Source organism: Echinops telfairi, unplaced genomic scaffold, assembly GCF_000313985.2.
Source record: "Echinops telfairi isolate 266 unplaced genomic scaffold, ASM31398v2 ScPeMD7_6;HRSCAF=24_1, whole genome shotgun sequence".
Taxonomy (NCBI): domain Eukaryota; kingdom Metazoa; phylum Chordata; class Mammalia; order Afrosoricida; family Tenrecidae; genus Echinops; species Echinops telfairi.
Window position 1 is genome coordinate 8,068,283 of NW_022103903.1, and position 21,765 is coordinate 8,090,047.

Consider the following 21,765-nt stretch of genomic DNA (forward strand, 5'->3'; position numbering starts at 1 on the left):
CAGGAGAAGATGAGGCTCTGTACTCCCATAGAGAGTGACAGTCTCAGAAACCCCTAGGGGCATTTCTACTCTGGTCTATTTCATGGTACCTCTCGTTTGGGCCTCAGCCGCTTCACACAGAGATCTCAAATGGGCTCGACTTCCTATTGCCCTGGAATCGCTCTCTTCCTGCTGAGCTTTATAGCCAGGTGAGTGGCATTCTGAACTGACCAGTCTTCTCTATTAGTGTTACACATGCTCTGTTTTCTTAGTCCCACCCAATCATTTGGCGGGAGTTAAAGTGATATGGATAGAAAGCCTATATAAAGAAGTTTCACTCCACCATACTGCTAAATTCTGAATTAAGCATATGAGACCACAACCCAAACCCACTACTGTTGAATTAATTATGAATCACAGTGACTCTAAAGAATATAACTGCTCCAAGTTGTTCTCAAGACTGTAAATTTTTATGGGAAGAGATAACCTTATCTGTTTCCCAGGAGTGACGGATGAGTGGCGTGCGACTCCAACCTTGTGATTAGTATAGCCCAGCGCTTAACCCACCGCGCCACCAGGGCCTTTAACAAAGTAGGTCATCATATAGTCTATCAGTGTGAATTTTTCCGTTTCAAGAAATGCACTATCCTTAGGGGAACAAGGGTGAAACACATATGAAACTGTGTACTGTCTTTGTATCTCTTCTGCAAATTGTTTTAAAATAAAACATTTTTAAAGTGGTAAGTTAAATGTAAAAATAATTTTATAAGTAAGTGCTTGGTTTAACAATTCTACTACTATAAGACTTAACAACAGTAACACCGATTTTTTTCTCAAGGAAAAGTTTCACTTTTTGTCTGCAATTAAGAACTTTTCCCCCTTTTACCTTAGCAAACACTACATAGCTGTTTGGAAATGAACTTGATTTCTTGTTATTATAATGTCTCATCATTAGATGGTATCACTCATTCTCATGCAACTCAGATGAGTTCAATTCCCTTATGTACAGTGTTATATGAAGATGGCTCTAAGAAGGATTCTATGTATAATTCCAATTTATACACGATGTGCTCTGGAGTCTACTTTCCAGATGACGTAAACAAAAATGATACTCTCAAATTAATACTTGACATTCCAAAGATCCCAGCAATAGAGCTTAGCAAAGAAAGAGGCTTTAGAGACTACGACCTTTCTAGTGTTATGCATCTAGGATTTGTCTATCGAACCATAAACATATCTTTTTATTATTTTCCATAAAAAATTCACTTGAAAACCAAAATGTTTCATGTGACTATTACAACCAACTAAGACAAAAATAGAACATGCCATGTCTGTGTAATACATTCTACTTTCCTTGTAATTGCAGTCCTGCAATACCATCCCATGGGAGAATGTGCTAGAATAATATCATTTCCAAATTTATTTAAAGATTTTGCTAAGAAAAAAAATGAACATGAAATATGCTTCATTTCAATATATTGTGTAATGGAGTGCTGGCAGACGTCAAATGCACAGTAATTTCCATGCCTGAGCAACTTCCTAACCTGCTGACGATTAGCCCAGAGCCATCAGTGCCTTCAGAAAACTCTTTCTGCTTAGACAGCCGTTCGAATGAATGGTTATTTTGTGTATGTTTGAATTCAAAGTGAATAAGCCAACCTCAGTCTGTATAGCTACACAGTATACTATGATATGAACACTATTTACCTAAAAGATAAACCTATCTTGGACTTTGATAGCTTGAAGTCTATAAGGTGCGGCCTGGTTTGCACATTGCTTTATTTATTTACAGTGGCAATAAGGATGCAATAAAAAATACACAATTCCACCTGATTTAATGTAGTAAATATGATCACACTTTTATAAAAGCCTTGATAAATAAAATGATAGTTCAATTAAGACATTTTAGATCGGAAACAAAAAGACAAGCATGTTAATAAGGCATAGCAGTTGAGTTATTTGGGTGTGTGATATGCTGGGGAAGAAAGTCTTACAGGGCTTTAGCTGTCAGAGGGTAATCGGCATTTACCCAGGGGTGTTTTCATAAGTTTTCTGCTCATTTGGTAGGAAATGGTAACTGTCAGCTCACCTGAGGACAAGGGGCTACTTCGGAACCAACTGACTAAAGATAGAATTCGACTTTTCCCTTCCCAAATGAGCAAGAAAACTTATGAAAACACCCCTGGGTAAATGGAGAGTTGACAGTTGACACAGAGATCTCATCTGTGCCCGTACACTCCCTCAGTACATTCTGGGTAAGGGAATAAAGGGGCAAAAGTCCGTAGGGATTAGATAGTCAGGAAAGAGGGGGAATCGGATGGATATCCTTGCTGAGGAACAAGGGGAGGGATGGGGAGAAGAGGCACTTTGACGTGGTGCCATGAAGGCGTTTTGGTCAGCTTTGTTGGAGTTAAAGGAAGAACATTACTTCCATTTCTGGACTAGAATATGGAATATGGCCAACATCCAACCCTATAGTTAATCATGTACCTCGCACCTAAGGGCCTGGGAATATTAACAGCTCAAGATGAAACTTCTAGCCAGAGCCCTAGGATAATTTTCAGCTGAAGCACTAGAAGAATGTGCAGTTGGACCTAGGGCGTGCTCTTTCAGTACTGTTTCAGTGTAACCCTGCAGGCAAGGGGTTGGGGAACAGCTTTCTGCTGCCCTTGTATGGTCAGTGCTGTAAATGATTCGAGTTAAGGAGTGGTCTGAAAAGCTTGGTGGCACAAAAGTCAAGAGAAAAGGGGTTGAAGATGCACCTGTGATAGTCAAATGCAGTAAGAGTCTGACAAATAGTCTAAATGCCATTTTAGTTGGGAAAATGTAAGTAGATTTGAAATAAAAGTTTTTTTAAATTTGCAAATATGCTTCAAAATAGTTTGGAAGTGAGTGGCTTGCAAAGAAATGCAGGTGTAGACACCTCTTCTACCCAGTAAGTGGGATAGGCCAGAGAAAGTCAGCAGTCTACCACCAGCATTCCTGTAACTTCCGATTAATTTTTAGACTGAGAAATGGCACACTCTTTTACTTCTTTTCATCATGAAAATATACCTTTCTGATTTTATTGCATTTCATTTATTATTTCCAATTATCCAAGCATGTGCTTAAAACAATTGGGTTGCAATTACTGTCTTAGGTACTATGGATGACACTAAAAAGACAAAGATGGACACCTCCTTAAGAAAATAGTATCTTTTTAAAAAGGATGTGACCTCCTCCCTGGGGGACGGACAACAGAAAAGTGGGTGAAGGGAGACATCGGACAGGGGAAGCTATGACAAAATAACAATTTCTAAACTATCAAGGGCTTATGAGGGAGGGGGGAGCGGGGAGGGAGTGGAAAAAAATGAAGACCTAATGCCGGGGGTTTAAGTGGAGAGGAAATGTTTTGAGAATGATGAGGATAATGAATGTACAAATGCGCTTTACACAATTGATGTGTGTATGGATTGTGATAAGAGTTGTATGAGCCCCTAATAAAATGAAGAAAAAAAAAGGATCTATGATAGAGAAATAAAGAGTATAGTGAAAAGCAGATAGGTCCTAAAACACTGAATATGCAGAATTGTTTACAATGACCAAGGGGATGAAATACCTAGAATACTTGGTTAAAATAAAATTGGATGACATTTTAATGTAATCAAAGATGAAAATGAAATTTCTTAAGAATGAGTGTGTCATTTAGTACTCTAATAAATCCTTATTTTTATGTTTGTAAAGTACCTAGATGATAGAGCTGGTTAAGACATGTATCCAGTAGTTTAGGGTTTAACTGCTGGGAATAGGAATTATGCTTAGAACTTTGCGCTGCTTTAAAAGTTCATCTGGGCTTTCTGCAGCTTAGCTGTCCTCCTGGAGTCTCAGTATTACTGTCTGAGAGACTTGGTACTTTGACTTTGAAACAACCTTATAAAGTGCTTATGCAGTAAGCTTCCTATAAGAGAGATATAACCCTGGCTCCGAGACAGATGACAGATAGGGTATTATTTTTTGTTATTTCTGAGAGAATGTACCAGAGCAATCTTCTGTATCCTCAGATGAAAGAAATAGAACCCATAAGGGTTCTCTAGAGAAGATGGTCTATGTGTATTTAATTGAGATAATTCTGTAGCTGATTCCCAGTAGTACTAAACTAAAGTTCTTGGAAGGAATTATGTATTTATTGATCCATATATCAATATTTATTTTAAGACTGTTATCTAATTTTTCTGCTCCTCAGGTTAATAACCTGTGATGGTCCTTATTGGACATAGTATCATGTATTTCCCAAACATCTAGTGAGTCTTTATATTCCCTAAACCTTAATATTACCTGGAGCAAGTGGAATATTACAGACACAATATACTTTTTGTCATATAATATGGCTTAAAAAATAAATACACATAACATCTTGAAAGAAAGATCAGCATTATTTATCTTTTCTTATATCTTAAAATATATTTAAGTTTTCTATATTAGCAATATATAATACGAGTTATGTTTAAGCACATCATTTCTTCTCTGCACCTCCCTCTTTAGTTATAATGCTGATATTTCCTTGACAAAATGTGGAGGAACACATTACTCTTGTTTCTTTATTATGGAACATAAATAGCCTCTACAATTGAGCCTCTGAGGATTTGGTAAGAGCAGTGAGGAGTTGTGAACTGCACTTAAGCATGTTTAAAACAAATGTCTTTAATAAATGGGAGTCATTTTGCTTCCTCAGCTACTCTTAAAGATAGCAAGCCACAAAAGGAAGACAATAGAAGAATGAGTGAATGCTTATTATATATTTGTTGAATTGAATTGAGTTAGTAATTGGTTATTCCTCAACCACAAAATAAATCTTAGAGCTTTCAGAGAAAAGGTACTATGAGAATTTAGCTTGATCTACATAGGCACTCATTAGAGTAGCAAGCAGGTAGAAGGTATTGCTGTGGTAAAACCGCCTGTCTCACCAGAGATTTGACTCAGCACAGGCTTTTACTACTTTCCATGGGGGTGTGGTTGCTGAAAACAGTAACACACACACACACACACACACACACACACACACGTTTCACACTAGAACAAAATATACCTTATATCTAATAGGTCCTTAGATCCTTTATGACTGCTATTCTCTTCTCTTCCATTAAGTAAGGGATTTGAGACAGATTCCTCTGATACACTAAAGTCGTGGGTATCTAGAAAGGAGCTTATAATTACCTTGAAGCACAATAGCAAAATGCTGACCTTGATCATAGATTTAATTTTGAAAGGAAGAATTCTTCATAATCTACCCAAGGAGTTAAAGGCAGACAACAAAATGACATAAGCAAACCTTCTCATTGAGTAACTTTAAAAAAGAATATATATGTATATATTTCTAAATAAGAAGAAAAACTGTTAGATATAGTTTTACAGTTTTTAAAATGTTCCATTTGAGTAGAGTAATTCATTTCTGTACATGGTACAGTGGCTGCCTACAAAGAAATTTAAGACAGAACTTCTCAGCCACAGCACTATTAAGAATTTGGTTTGAGAAATTGGCTTATACATACTAGAGGCCATTCCAATCTCTTCCATAGTTAAGTTTCTCCCCATTTCCCCACTCCAGCCAAAGAGAAAAAAAAGTTTCCAGACATTGACAAATGCCTACCCAATGCCAGATCTCTCAGAATTGAGAAACACTGATTGGTTTAACTAATAAATAACATTTGTCATTGTTAGTTGCCTGTGAGTTGACTCTGAATCATAGAAACCCTATCCATACCTACCATAAATGAATGTCTGTCCTAAATCATCTACTAGATTGTTGGTAACTCTGAGCTCATTGTTAGGCCACTGTGTCCATTCATCTCACCAGTGACCTCCCTTGTCTTTTGTCCATCCTTTGCTTTATCAGCCAGGACGTATTCCACCATCATTAGGATGGGCTCTGCTTTGAGAAGGGAGCTGTTCCCCAGTCCCATTTTAAGTGCCTTCCTATCTGAGGGTCTGATCTTTCAGCACTGTAACAGATAACATAAAATGATCTTAAGCTAATTTGGGGGAATAGGTCATCCGGTCTTTCTTCTTTTTCTTAGTTGGGAAGGTCTGTGGACCTCTATCTACCATGGGTGATTGTGCCCTTATTTGAAATACCAATGTCATAGCTTCTAGCATCAAAGCCACCTGTGAACCCCCACAGTAAAACAAACTGGCATACGGCAATCATGTGTAAGTCTATGAAATTATGCATTTATGCTATAGATCTCAATGATATCGTTTCTATAAGAGTGCCTTTAAGGCATGTGAACTTGCTTTGCTTTCTCAGTCACTGCCAGCAAGTCGATGCCAATTCATAGAGACCTTGTAGGACAGGACAGAGTGGCCTCCGTGAGTCTCCGAGACTGTAACCACTTTACAGTAATCGAAAGTCGTGTCTTTCTTCCGAAGAGCACCTGGTGGTTTGAACGGCTTTAATATGCTTGAAAAATGTGTCCATTGTTTTTGGTTCATATTTACTTTGTGGTTACTATATGAAGTACATCTCTTTTTGTCCTTGGATAACAATTACTTTGGACACTTAAATAGGATATTTACATATACTCTATTATTTACTCCTTAAAAATGTAACCATCGGAAGTGTGTCAACATCCCATAGTCAAGGAAGTTCAGGCCTGTTGCTGTTTGGGGCCATGGACTTGACTCGACTCACAGTGACCCAACAGGACAGAGCAGAGCTAGGCTGTAGCGTTTCCATGGCTGTAAATCTTTGTGGGAGCAGATTGCTGATTGCAACCTTTGGGTACATGTTATTCCAGGTCACATATTACAACTATTACACATATTACAATGTGTAACATTTCTTTTTCAGTTTATTGTAATTGCATGGTTTAGGAAGTTGGAGAAAATATTCTAGGACATCTTTACTTTGTAAATTCAACCTAACAGTTAAACGGATATCCTTTAAATTTTTGTTTTCAATAGTTAGGGACTTGCTAACTATTGCTAATTATTGTGATTTTTAAAAGAATATAGTATTACTAAATTAAAAAAAAATGGAATTCTTTAAATAACATTATCTCATACAAAACCAAATGTACTTCCATACTTTTTTTAGGAACCTGTAAATTCAGATATGCACTGAAAAGTCCATGGGTCAAACCCAGTAGTCATTCCCTGAAGAAGATGAGGTTTTCTTCTCCTGTTAAGATTTACAGCCTCAGAATCCGTTGCAGCGGTTCTCAACCTATGGGTTATAACCCCTCTGGGGGTCGAAAGACCCTTTCACTGAGGTCGTCTAATTCATAGCAATAACAAAGTAACAATTATGAAGTAGCAACGGAAATAATCTTGTGGTTGGGGGGTCAGCACAACAGGAGGAACTGTATCAAAGGGTCGTGGCATTAGGAAGGTTGAGAACCATTGAGGGTCACTAGGAATTGGAATCAATTTGCGAAAAGTGGGTGAAGGGAGACATCGGACAGGGCAAGATATGACAAAATATCAATTTATAAACTATCAAGGGCTCATGAGGGAGAGGGAGTGGGGAGGGAGGGGAAAAATGAGGATCTAATGTCGGGGGTTTAAGTGAAGAGAAAATGTTTTGAGAATGATGTACAAATGCACTTTACACAATTGATGTGTGTATGGATTGCGATAACAGTTGTATGAGCCCCTAATAAAATGTTTAAAAAAAAAAAAGAAGCAGCATGCATTAAAAAAAATTCCACATAACTAGATTTTCAGAGCAACTTAAAATCCCTGGTATATCAAAGTTTAATTGGTAGCATATTTCTTCTTCCCTTCTAAGTAAATATAATAATGATGTAATTTATAATTGATGTTATCTTAGATCTACTAACATACACTTTATTGAGACACATTTAAAAAAGTCGATGCTTAAAATTTTTATAATGAAAAGAGCAATCTTTTATTAAATAATTCAAGTAATACAATTGATTTCTAATTAGACTTTCCACTGGTTATGACTCATGGTGTGGCAGGAACCCAGGAAAGATATGCATTTCTAAAATGTTTTCAGAATAACTTTTCTAGACTGTCATGTTTTGACAAGTTATTTGCTCTTTATTTCTCTCTTAGTTCTATGTGTACACACATTCCATTTTGAAAGATAACATATAAACCTTTAAAAAAAACTCATTCTGACAAGACCAAACAGATGCTGTAGCTCTTTCCATTAAATTTACCACTACTAGTAGTAAACACTTGGCCCATAATGTGGACTCAAAAGTATTTATAAAGCAGAATTGAATTATAAACAGTTGTAATGACCTTTCAACCTCACAACTGAACCAATAGATAACATGATAAAAGGAGAAAAGTTCCGAGGGATTTATCTGACCTGTGAGCTCTTATCGGTACCAGTGTACATGCTCTGGTCTAGCCAGAACTGAAAGGCAGGACTGGGGTCATGATAATTGGGGGTGAGGAAGCCCCATAGAACCAGAGGAGTATTGTGTATTTCATGCGTGCTATAGTGTACACTGGTTGACTCATCCCTTCCTTGTGACCATTCTATTGTCTAGGGATGGGTTTGGGGTCTCTGCTCTGACCCCCCTTGTTCTCAACAATATGTTTTTTGCTTGTTTGTTTTGGGTCATCTGGTGCTTGTTACCTGACTCATGGACACTTTTGATCACACAGGCTGGTGTGCTTCTTCCACGTGGGTTTGTTGCTTCTCTTATAGATGGACACTTGGTTAACTTCAAGCCATTAAGACCCCAGGCACTATATCTTTTGGTAGCTGGGCACCATCAGCTTTCTTCACCCCATTTGCTTATGCACCTCTTTTGTCTTCAGTGATCCTGTCACGAGGGTGAGCATCACAGATTGCCAGGTTGTTAGAACAAAGTGTTCTTGTGTTGAGGGATGGCTTCAGCAGAGACCCAGAGTCTGGTTATTTCCTCAAGGTATTGCCATATGAATATGTGTACATGGCCAATACCTGTATGTTTATGAATTAATATATTTACATGTGTACACGCCTGGATTTATACCTCTCTCCATAGCTTTGCTACCTAGATCTTTCCTCTGTATCCTTTTACCTTCCTCCTGCCCCACTATCATGTTTGTCCTTCTTCTGCCTCTTAGTAATTCCTCTCAGCCAGATTGCTGTGTCTCAACACCACCAAGATCTCTATGTCCTCCTCACTGTCTTTTAATTCCCCAGTTGTCCCCCTGTCTATGACATTGTTTTCTCGCCACTCCCTTCCCCTGTCTCTTCCTACCCCAAGCCCCTCAAGGCTGTAGGTCCCATTGCTTTCTCCTCGGGCTTGCCTCCCATGCCTGTCTTATATAGGTAGGCAAAACAACAATAATGGAGGCAAAACGAAAAGAAAACAAAAGATTGAATAAAAAGAGAAGAAAAAAAAAACCTAGCAAAAATAATGAAAAAAGTGGGAATCCAGTTCCCATACTCCCCTCAGGAACATAAATGGGAGTAATACCAGGAGAGTTGAAGGAATGTGGGGGGAAGAGGCGAGGAAGGGGGAAGCGATTGATCGCAATGCTGGATGCATAACCACCCCCACCACCCCCAAGGGGCATGAACAACAGAAACGTGGGTGAAGGGAGATGGCAGCGTAAGATATTAAAATCATAACTAATAATTTATCAAGAGGTCATGAGGAGGGAGGGGAAGGGGGGTTAAAAGAGGAGCTGATACCAAGTAAATGTTTCAAACATGATGATGGCACCATATGTACAAATATGCTTGATACAATTGATGTATGGATTGTTATAAGAGCTATAAGACTACCACATGAAATGATGTTTAAAAAATAAAAGTAAAAAAAATAAGTAAATGAAGAAAAGTTGAAGCTGTCAAGAATTTTGTATTGCCCTGACTCTGCAATCAATGCTCATGCGTGGCAGTGAGGAGATCAAAGGTGGACTTGGATGAATCTGCTGCATCAGCGCTCTGTAGAGGGTTGAACAGCAGGGAGGTTTCTTTTGGGGATTCAAGTATGCCTGGCTTAACCCACAGTATCTTCAATTGCCCCATCGGCGTGTGAAATTTGGACCTTGAATAAGGAAGACCTAAGAAGAATTGATGTGTTTGAAAGAATCCTGGACCACCAAAAGAACAAACAAATGCCTCTTGGGAGAGACAAGACTTGACTTCTCCTTAAAGGCAAGGATGATGACAAAACTTCCTTTCATGCCCCTTGGACGTGTCAGGAGAGACCTGTCCCTGGAGAAGGGCATCATGACGGTAAAGGAGAGGCACAGTGGAAAAGAAGAAGGCGCTGAATGAAACAGGTGTTCACCGTGGCTGCAGCAATGGACAAGCATAGGGACAATTGAGAGGCTGGAGCAGAACTGGGCAGTGTTTCCTTCTGTTGACCTAGGGTCGCTCTGGGTCAGAACCGACTCAATGGCATCTAGCAACCAATAACGTTTTCTGTATTTCTTCAGAATATTCTCACCAAGTAATTATTTGTATCATATAAGTGTAGGAAATTATTGCATTGACAATATCAATATTACATTGAAACAAGGTGGCTTATGTGATCAGACATGCTTCATTCTAGAATACATGGAATCTGCGAGGTATGTGTCCTGATTGGGAAAAAAAAAAACAATTGTATACTTATTAAAACACCATGTATGTGGCAAACAGCATAACCTAGTTTAAACAGGAATATTATCTAAGGATTGCAGTTGGCTATCTTTATTTCTGTGTGCATAAAAAGCCTTTTATATTGTATTTTTAAGTAAGCATTTAAAAATGAAGGGTAAATAGATAAGGGTTCTGAAGTCGGCATCTCTTGATGCAGCAAGGAGGCTATGCACTTTTACATGTAGTAACACTAGTCACCAGTGAAAAAATGAACTGTAAGTGAAACCAGGTACAATGACATGGCATGCTTTTGGTCTTGTGATTTGAAAGGGAAATGTTTTTTCTTTGACAGACTACAAAGAATTTGGTATCATTTCCATTCCTCAAGTTTAAGTTTCCATTTGTTTCCATAAGTGACAAATGAAAGGAGCTTGAACCTTGAATAAATAATTTTTCACACCCAATAATTTCAGTTAATGTGAAGAAAGGATTTGAAGTAATTACTTTAGGTATTGAGGCTCAAATCAATAGCTCTTTTTGACTTAAATTCCTATAATTATGCACATCGAGAGAACACATTCAATAGGATGGATTGTCTGATAAAGACATTAAACAAAACTTCCTAGGAATTACCTTGGCTTGTCCATAACAAACTTACTATCTAGATAAAAAATGAACTGAGATGCACTGACATGGAGACTTCTATGTAACTGCCATAAAGGACTATCTTTACAGTTTGTGCTACATTGAAAAGTCATTAAAATTTTGAGTTAAAGGGCTTGTGCATTATGAGAAGCATGACCCTTAGGTTCATTTAATCACTCTAAATGGATTTCATTGGTAAGGAAATATATTCAATGCAGTCATAATAGTTTTTATATTTGTTATCCATGACTAATAAGGGGAGTCTAAATGACTCTTTGTGCTAGAACATGAGCTGCGAACTGCAAGTGGAGGTACAAACCCACCAGCCATCCTTGAAGCTGTTTGATCCCCAAAGTTTCATAGTTTCAGGAACCCTGGCTAGCATCACTCTACCAGGCAAGGAGCCCCAGTAACACTGTGGTTTACACATTGGGCTGCTTGCCTCAAGCTCAGTAGTTCAAACACACCTGTAACTCTGAGCGAGACAGTTGAGGCTGTCTACGCTCATGAAGATTCAGTCTTAGGAAATACTATATAGAATCTCTATGAGTTGGATTACATTCAGTGGGTTAATATACCAGTTGCCTGTATGTGTTATAAGTATGCTAATCTTCTCAAGGTGAACAAGGATTTATGATATTTTTCTCTTTCACTTGTGAAGAGAAAAGCAAGTTGTAGTTTAAGTGAGTTGCTTTATGACTGAGACTTGTCTGCTATCAAAATATCTAAAATGTACATGAATATCTTTGTAGACCTCTTGAATTTATCTATTTTCTCCTTCTTTTGAAAACATATTCAGTAAACTTTTAAAATCTATATGCAGCATTTTATTTAGAAACACAGTGTGTTTATCATATTCTCATTTTAAAGTGTGTCTAGTAACTAGAGGAAGTTTGTGGTGATCGCCTTTTGCTTAATAGTGCTACTCATATTTTCTCTTTACCCTTCATCTTTTCTTCCATGTTCCTGAACGGTTTATAGCCACATCTGATCATTCATGTTATAAGTTAGATTTGCTTAATTTTTATGAAATTGTTTTTAAATTGTGAATGAGGCACGTGGGTGGGTACATTGTAGACCATCCACTCTGCTTTCCACAATTCCAACCATTTCATTCGCCCTCACTCCTGTATCACCTCCCAACCCCATGCCCTGATTTCTCTTCTCCCTCTTCTCTACCTCTACTTCCTTTTTACTCAAGTCTATACCTATCAATCATCTTCCAACCCTCACCCTCTTTCCTATAGGACCTCCAAAGTCTATTCCCAGTGGTATCAAAGTTGTCACCTTTGATTGTACCCTTTTAATAGTGGTCTCTTGCAATATTTGTCCTTTTGTGAGTGACTAAATTCACTGAGCCTAATGTTCTCTAGGACCATCCATGTCATGAGGTGTCCCATTGTTGTTCGTAGGGATCCATAATATTCTGCCTCCCACGTGTCTGTCAGTTTGTCCTCAGGTTTGTGTGTTGCGGTTCTGCAGGAAGCTATAGAAAACATGAGCCGGCATTTCAAACACTGACATTTCAAACGCTAGCCGACTCAGCGGGAGTGAATAGGGTTCCACAGAGCTTCCACACGAAGAAGAGATGACGAAGAAGAAATAAGCTGTCAACTTTGAGGAATTCGCCTCTAAAACCTTATCGATAGCACCAAAATATTGTCAGACACTGAAAACTTCATGAATGGAAATAGAACATTGTCAGAGATGGTACCAGCAGATGAGTCCCTTAGGCTGGAAGGCGTTCAAAATATGACGGAAGAAAAGCTGCCTTCTGAAGTAGAGTTACAAGTAATGGCATGGATGGAATAAAGACTTCAAGAATAAAGTCTATAAGGTCTTCATTTGCTGATGGGGCATGACCCCAAATGAGAAAAATAGGTGCAAACAACAATTAAACCTTGGAATGTACAATGTATGTATCTAGGCAAATTACGTTTCAAAAATGAGATGGAGCACACAAAGATTGGGATTCTGGCTGTTAATGAGCTAAAATGGAGTGTTATTGACCATTTGAATCAGAAAATCATATCATTTACTATGCTGAGAATGACAGGATTCAAGGGTCACGGGGTCACATTCATCTTCCAAAAGGAGATTTTAAGGTCTATCTTGAAGTGCAGTGCTGTCTGGGATAAGATTATGTGTATCTACACAGAAGGAAATCCAGTCAATATAACCATTACTCAAATTGCACACCAAATACTAAAGACAGAGATTCAGAAATTCAAAAATGCTATCAACATCTTCAGTCTAAAATTAATCAACCATGCAATCAAGACGCTTTGATAACTGCTGGTGACTGGATGCAAAGTTAGTAACAAATTAGCTGGAAATATGGTCTTGATGATAGAAACTAAACTGGAGACTCCATGAAAGTATACTTCAAGACCAATGACTTCTTCATGGCAAATGCCTTTTTCCAGAACATAAGCAGAGACTGTCCATGTAGATTGTCCAGGTGAATACATGGATCGAATTGACTATACCTGTGGGAAGAGACAATGGGCAAGCTCAATATTAGCAGCTGAAAGCAGACCAGGGATGCCTGAGGAATCATGCGTGGTAAAGAGTGGCAGCTAAGAAGATGAACTCCATTCACAAGATGGACTGACACAGGCTACAGCAATGGGCTCAAACATAGCACGTCTGAGGATAGAGCAGCACTGGGCAGTGTTTCCTTCTCCTGCATGGTCTCTAAGCATCAGAACTGACTTTATGACACCAAAGAGTAACAAGGGGAGTCCTAGTGGCACCGTGACTACTTGCGGCGTTGTGATTTGCAAGATCAGGAGTTTGAAACCACCAGTAGCTCCAAAGGAGAAATATGAGGCTTTCTATTCCTGTAAACATTTTCAGTCTTGGAAACTAGCAGGGGCAGTTCTACGCTGTCCTATAAGGTCACTGACACAGGTTAGTAAATATTGACTAGAGTTGGTGTTTTTGTTTTGTTTGAACGTCAACATAGTATTCCACTGTGTGCATCCGCCAAAGTTTCTTTAACCATTCTTCTACCAAAGGGCATTTGGGCTTTTTCAAACTACTTGCTATTTTGAACATGGGTCTATTCATTCGTGTTATTTCTGTTTGCATTCTGTCTTTCTTCATTCATGCTCAACAGAGGAATGGCTGAGTGACTCAGAATTTCTATTGTCAGAGTTTTGAGGTAGCACCAGGTCCTTTTCCATATGGCTGTACGTATTTGTAGACCCATCAGTCCGGTTCTCTTCTTATCTTCTTCATCATTGGTTGTTTCCTGTTTTCCTGAACTGCGGGTCATGGTTGTTGTAAGGGAGTTTATGGAGAACCCAAGTGGGTGGGGGCTATTAATTAGAGGCAAAAGAAGGAGAAGGGAAAAAAGTATCTCTTTGTATGGATTCTTGTAGTCTTCAAGTCTTGGGCCAGCATCAATGGAAAGGTCATGTGGCTAGGTACACTCTGGGCTGGACATTTGGTCCTTGAAGTGGCGAGAACAACAGTGGCCACTGTGTTCTGGGACTGGGGGGCCACATGTGGACCTGGTCTCGGCAACTGGTTACTGGCTTCACAGAGGCCTGCTCCTGAGTCTGGTGACTGGTGCCATGGAGGGTTGGCCATGACCTTGTCTTTCTGTTGTAGGGAGCCCTGAGGAGTGGAGCAATGAAGCCCGGGTCTCCTTCTCCCCTCTTTATTCTTTCTCCTCCAGCCTTTGGGTAGTGCAAAGTTTGATGTACTTATCTTGTAGGCGTTCTCTGAAATCACAGCCCCCAGCCTGTCTTGCCTTCTTGCTTAATTTTCACTGGTTGTTATAGAGCGGTCCAGACTATGATGGTGCTCAGTGGTTCACAGGGGTCCCGTAGAAGAGGTACTCCATGTACTGGCCACTTCAGTGACACTTGTAATCTGGCTTTTCTTTAAGGTGAGTGGCTAGGCAATGACCCGATGTGTAAATGGCAAATTTACATCTCTGACTCTTTTTTAACATTCATCTGTGTATCATGTTAAAATAATAAACTAACTTTCAGCCTACCTTTTTTATTTTAATACTTAAAATAGTCATTAGGGCAACAAACCAGTTGTTAAATTATTTGAATCCCACCACTGTTGTGCGTGTGTTCTGTCAGCCATCTTGCCCTGGAGGTGCCTTATAGGTGAGACCCACTGTTGTGCGTGTGTTCTGTCAGCCATCTTGCCCTGGAGGTGCCTTATAGGTGAGACCCACTGTTGTGCGTGTGTTCTGTCAGCCATCTTGCCCTGGAGGTGCCTTATAGGTGAGACCCGGTAGGCATATTCATTTTGTTGAGACAGCTACGCTTTGTCTTCTTCTAAAAGTAGGCTTTTGAATACCTTGGCTGTTTTGTGATTGGGCTAGAAGTATTTAAGAAAATTAATAAGTAAAGTATATCCATAATATTATAATCATTCCTTAACTGACACCAAACAAACACCTGCAGAGATTTAAAAGGAAGGCAATAATTTAAGCAGAGCCTTCTCAGAGATGGCTTGGAACAAGAAGTAGGAGAATATTGAGTAAATTAATGTCAAACTGACCCACTGATGTAACAGGGGAATGTGTCTTCTGCTGTGCTGCCATCCTCAACTTCCAGTGTGCACTGCTTCTTATTCTTACCAACTTCCCAAAGTTTTAATTTCCCTTGATGAACTGAGATTTATTGTTCTCATAACGTTTTCTTAATAAATATAAGAGGGTTGGTTACTGTGCCAATTAATTAGTCAAGTACATATTAAATCCCTCATGTTCATTTAAGCTGCTCTTTAAAAATGACTCAAAATATAGGTATGTAAAATGGTGTCATTTTAAACAACTATTTTTATTTGATAAGTTTTTGTGAAAATGGGAAATTTATAGATGATCATACTGTGTAATCAGTCTGGAGAGCCCTGGCACTGTACTGGGATACACTTTGGGCTGTAGGGTCACTGTGAATCAGACGTGGCTTGAAGGCAGTGAGGTGTCTTTGATCTTTCTTAGTCTGTCATCAGTATAGATGAATGATATTTGATTGCTAAGCCACATAGAAATCATTTGCTCTTAAAGCAGCTGCAGATATAGGAAGCTTATAATTATCCCTGTAAACTTCATAGATATGTCACATTATAGAGTTTTTATTAGCCTAATTAAATTTTTTTCTTGTCAAATTTTCTCTTACCCATATATATGTTTAGATAGCTCATACTTCATTTTAATTTTCATATACAAGAGCAGTTCACTTTAATAATAAATATTACTATAGTGCAATAGATTATACAACTGAGCAAAATATATATGATATACTGGAATTTCTAAGTGCTTTGCAAGTATTAATATATTAAATCTTCAAGATAATTCTCTGTTCAAAATACAGCTATAATTGCCCATTTTCATCTTAAGAAACTAAGGGTAAGATAAGTAAGTACCTTACACAAAAGAATGATTGTGGCTTCAGATTTGTCATATGAATAGATAGGAGATGGATGATAAAGTGCTAATCGAGATAAATCAACAGCTTTGAACATACTGTTAGGTAAGTAAGTATTGGACTGTGAAATGCAAGGCCAGGGTTCACATCCGCAATTGCTTCTCCAGTCAATTATGACGGGTAGCAACCATAAATCGGGCTTCTGAGGTTGCTTGTCTTCCCTGGATGAGATACTCTCGACTTCACTTTCCATGTATTTATTTCCATTCCTCCTGATTTCCTGTTCCTTACTGTCTTCCAAATTTTGTTCTAGAGCAAATGCTGTTCTCTAGATCTCGGATCTCAATGGGTGATTGCTTTAAGGAGAATGACCATCCATAGCGTCATTGTCTACCTATAGATCTGTTTGAGGGATTGTTTCACTGAGAACTGAGCCACAGAGGATCAGATCAGTTCTGGGCTTAAAGGGCATCAGAGGGCTGTAGACTCGGGGATTCCACCAGTATCTATTCCAATAGTAAACCTGGTTATCTTTTCTGATTTTGAGTTTTGTTTACCATTTTTTCTCCTGCTCTGTCCAGGGCCATCTAATGCGAACTCTTTCAGAACCAGGTACCATCCAGTTCTTTTGGATTTGGAGGTACCAGTGGACCATTTTTCTTTACATTAATTGTTTCCATGTAACTTTGATAGTCTTCATCTTTCTTTGTCCTGGACAACGAGAGACCAATATTTTCACCTTACATCAAAAATCACAAGCTTTTAAGACCCCAGCCACTACTCACCAAATTAGGATACCAACTATTTTATTTGGGGGCAATGTTGGGCAATTGATCAGGATGTCTCCTGAGATGACAGTTCTAAGGTCTCAGGCCCAGACTGTCATTCCCTCAATGTACTAGTTAATAACTAAAAATATTTCATAACCATGTCTCTTGTATGTTCTAATATATTCTTGAATATACTCATGTCCCTCGGATGCTCTACTATATTCTTGAATATATTCATGGCATGTACGGAGAAGTATCTACCTACCAGGTCTTGATAAAATATGAAATTTCTTAACTAGGGGGAAAGGTAGAAAAGCATGGCTGTAGCATCAAAGGAGCTTGAAAAGTCACACATGTACAGAAACACCTATTCCAAAAGCTTATCAGATGACAACACGGTATTGGGAATGCTTTGTTTAGAAACCTAATGCCTAACCCACAGACCCAGCAGAGCCACAAGCTGACAGACCAATGGAGCAGTTCTGCTCTGTTGTGTCGGGCCACCACGAGTCAGAAACGACACAGGCATGTCTCTCGGAGGAATTCCTTGCAGGAAACCAACGTTTGAATCCTGGCAGTGCACCTCATCTGCGGTGCATTGATTTATCATTTGAACTTTTGATGTCCAAGAGGTTTAGCAGGGTTCTTAGATGAAAACAGACAAGAAGAAAGGCCAGGTGAGCTGGTTCTGAAAAACATCAGCCTGTGACCTATGGTAAAACGTTCTATTCTTACACACAGCGGATGACCGTGAGTTGCAGGTGACTCAGTGGCAACTAGTTCTCAGTAACTATAAGAAATCACCTTGAGTGTATGACAGGCTAGATTGTAAGTTTATGTATGTCTGCGAAGAAAACTGAGCACATGTATGTGCTTACCTAAAACTACGGTTTTAACCATTTATTTGTTCCTGCTTGCACTCACAAAGTTGGATTGAAAAAAAAAGCCAAAAAGTTAACTATTGTTTTCACAACCTATAATAGTTAAATACTTAATAATTATTTAAACATAAAGTAAAACCAAGAGATATTGAAAGTGGCTATTAATTTAAGCAAATGTATTGCAATATAGGGAATACAGTGAGGAACTAAACTATTTTTTATTTTTAAAATTAATACTAAAACAGTTGCACCCAAATTGTCTTAAATACTATTGTTCCTTAGATAAAAATGCAATGTGAATCTGACATTTATGCCTGTGGTAAATTTTTATGCTGGGGTAGAGTGTGCCCAGCAGGGAGTTTACTGATGATTGATGATTTACAATTCTAGAACACTCAAATTGGTAAATGCTTTGAAGCTTTTTAATTGCCAAACTCTTTTCTATCCTCAGATTGCTTTGTGACAGCTTTCTTTCACTTTAAGCATGTTGTGATTGAATGTAATTCAACATGAGTACCAAAAGTCTGAGGTGGCTTCATGAATTGATTATTGTAGACAAATACATGCTGTTTAAGATTTTCTTCTGCATTAAGCAAAATATAGATTATACTTTTTAGTTACTTATGCAATATATTCACATTCTTAAGAGGGAGTGAGGACCAGTGTTTTGACTCTTCCTTCACAGTTTGGCATGAATTAAAACTCAAAGTATAATTGAATAGGTATTTTGCTAAAATTCATCTGATGCTTAGTACTTTATCTAGTTATCCAAATAGTAGTTTATTTTAATGCAATTTGGAAAAAACTGAGAACCTCTAGAAAAGCTATAAAGAGGCTTATCGGCTTAAATTAATTAGTTTGTGCATCTTAGAAAAGATAAACTGCAGCAGTGTATAGATTTCTACTTTGAAATACATGAAAGCTTGTTTTCAAAATTGCTGATATCCATGAGAATACATAGGAAACGTTAGCATGTGGCAATTGTACTATTTTTAGAAGGCCTAGACATATTAATCATCATTTTGAAAGTCACTTAAGCATCTCAATTTTGTTCTTTAATCTGTATATTGCTGTTAAAAATACCTGCCCTAATTACATCATAAGGTTTTATAGAGAATAAAATGGCTCTGGGGTCATATAGTGATATCATATGGGCAAGGACCATCTTGCTTTAACCAAATTGGATAGTTTGGGATGTGTTAATAAATGAATGAATCAAAATAAAGTATAAATATGAAAAAAGTAAAGCAAAAATTTATGAGTGCTAGTAATTGTCAACCTTTGATTGGACTAGATAAAGTCATCTTTGTGTTTAGCATAATCAGCGGAAAATATCTATTTCAGAAACTTGAGCTAATCATTTGGAAACAACATCCATTTTTAAATATTAAAGGAGGAAGAATACAGTCTATTAAGTGACTAAAAATCTAGCATGTTGAATAAATCGGGCATGGCCTAACTAGTTAGAGACTGAGAAATAAATGTTAGGTGCCCCTGAGCTGCCTGCATCTCGTAGGGACCCCACATCATTGAAGGAACAGTCCTCGGTGGTGTACCACCATCACGACGTATTCTCTCTCAGCCCATTATTGCATCCATCTCTTCAAGGGTCTTTTTGTTTCCATTGACCCTCTACTTTAACAAGTCTGATGCTTTGCTCCAGGGACTGACCCTCCTGAAAACATGAGACAAAGGCTTTCCATCGTTGCTTCTGAGTAGCATTCTGGCTGTTTCCCCCCAACCAGATTTGTTTATTCTTCTAGTATTCCACATAAAGTTTCCATTTTTCTTGCCAAAGCATGATTCAAATATAACATTTATTCATTCTTTCTTATTTAATTTCCATATTTCATATCCTTACAAAACTTTTGGAAGTACAATGGCTTTGGTAGCCTGCCTTTTGTTTCAGTGTTCTCTTTCACACGTGAAATAGGTCTTGTGCTGCAACAGGTCATCTGATTTCTTGACTAGTGCCTCCAAGAGTTTTGATTGTGGATTCAAGTAAAATAACATCAGCAACTTTAATATTTTCTTCATTTGTTATTATATTATCCTTTGGTCCGGGTGTGAGGATTGTGGGCTAATAATCCATACTGTATTTTACAATCTTCATTAGTCCTCCTCTATTATATTCTTTCCATTTGCTTTAGCAAGTTTTGTGGACTATCTGATATGCATTCTAGTATTTTTCCCTGTCTTTTTCATGATCATTTGTTTTCTTCATGTACAACATTTGTGATATCATCCCACTGTGCATTTCTTCTTTGTTTGTTAGTGTTCAATTTGTAAGTTTATTCTTGAGATCTTATCTAAATTCAAATGGAATATACTATTTTAGCTCTCATGGGCAAGTTTGAATTTTCTTTAGCTTCAAATTGAATTTCCATATAAGCAGTGATTGCCTGCTCCACGGTTAGTCCTGACTTTATTTAGGCTGATGACCTCGGGCTTCTCCATGGTTTCTTCCTAGAGATGCCGTAAATTTTACTTCTATGTATTCCATCTGAGAAGACCTATGCATGCAGTTGACATCAACTTTGTTGAAAACAGTTATGAATAAGTCCAAAATTCTACTTTGCAATCTTTAGCTTTGTTTGTTTTAACAAGGTCACATTTTTCAACTATCAATTCTTCTATTTGGTTTCAATTTTTCTCATTCTAGTTATCAAGGCACTTTAATTTCTTGTTTGGTCAATTTGACAGAAGAAGATGGTAGAATTCTTTAATTTCTTTATCATCGGTTATCGTGCTTAACTTAAATTTTTGAGTAATAGATCCATTAACTAGTCTGCCTTCTTCCCTATGTGTACTCTCCTATACATAAAGATTACTCAACACAATGATAGAACAGTGTATTAATTAATCCTATATTAATTAATCAAATGCAAGCAACAGTTTGCTGAAGGTCATCCAACAATTGTTGCAATTGTATATTGGCAGGAAGCTTCTAGTGGTTCAGGCCAAATTCAGAAGAGGAAGTGAAACAAAGGGTATTGCTGATGTCAGATGGAACTAAGCTCAAAGCACAGAATACCAGAAAGATGTTTACTTGTGTTTTTTTTGATGATGCAAAGGCATTCGACTGTGTGGATCATAAAAACAAACAAACAAAAAAGTTATGGATATCATTGAGAAGGTTGGGGATTCCAGAATGCTTAATTGTGTTCCTCGAGAACTTCTACGTGGATCCTGAGGCCGTTGTGCAAACAGAACAAGGGAGTAGTGCATAGTACAAAATCAGGAAAGATGTGCATCAAGAGTTGTAGCCTCTCATTATACTTATTCAATCTGTATGTTGAGAAAATCATCAGAGAAGCTGGATTATATAAAGAATGTTGTTTTGGGATTGGAAGAAGGCTTATTAAGATACTGAAATATGCAGATGACACAAGCTTGCTTGTTAACAGAGCGGACTTGAAGTACTTGCTGATGAGGATCAGCTGTCAGAATGTTTTATGACTCAGTGTAAAGAAAACAAAAATCCTCACAACTGGACTAACAGGTAACATAATAAACTGAGAGAAGGTTGAAGTAGTCAAGGATTTTATTTTGCT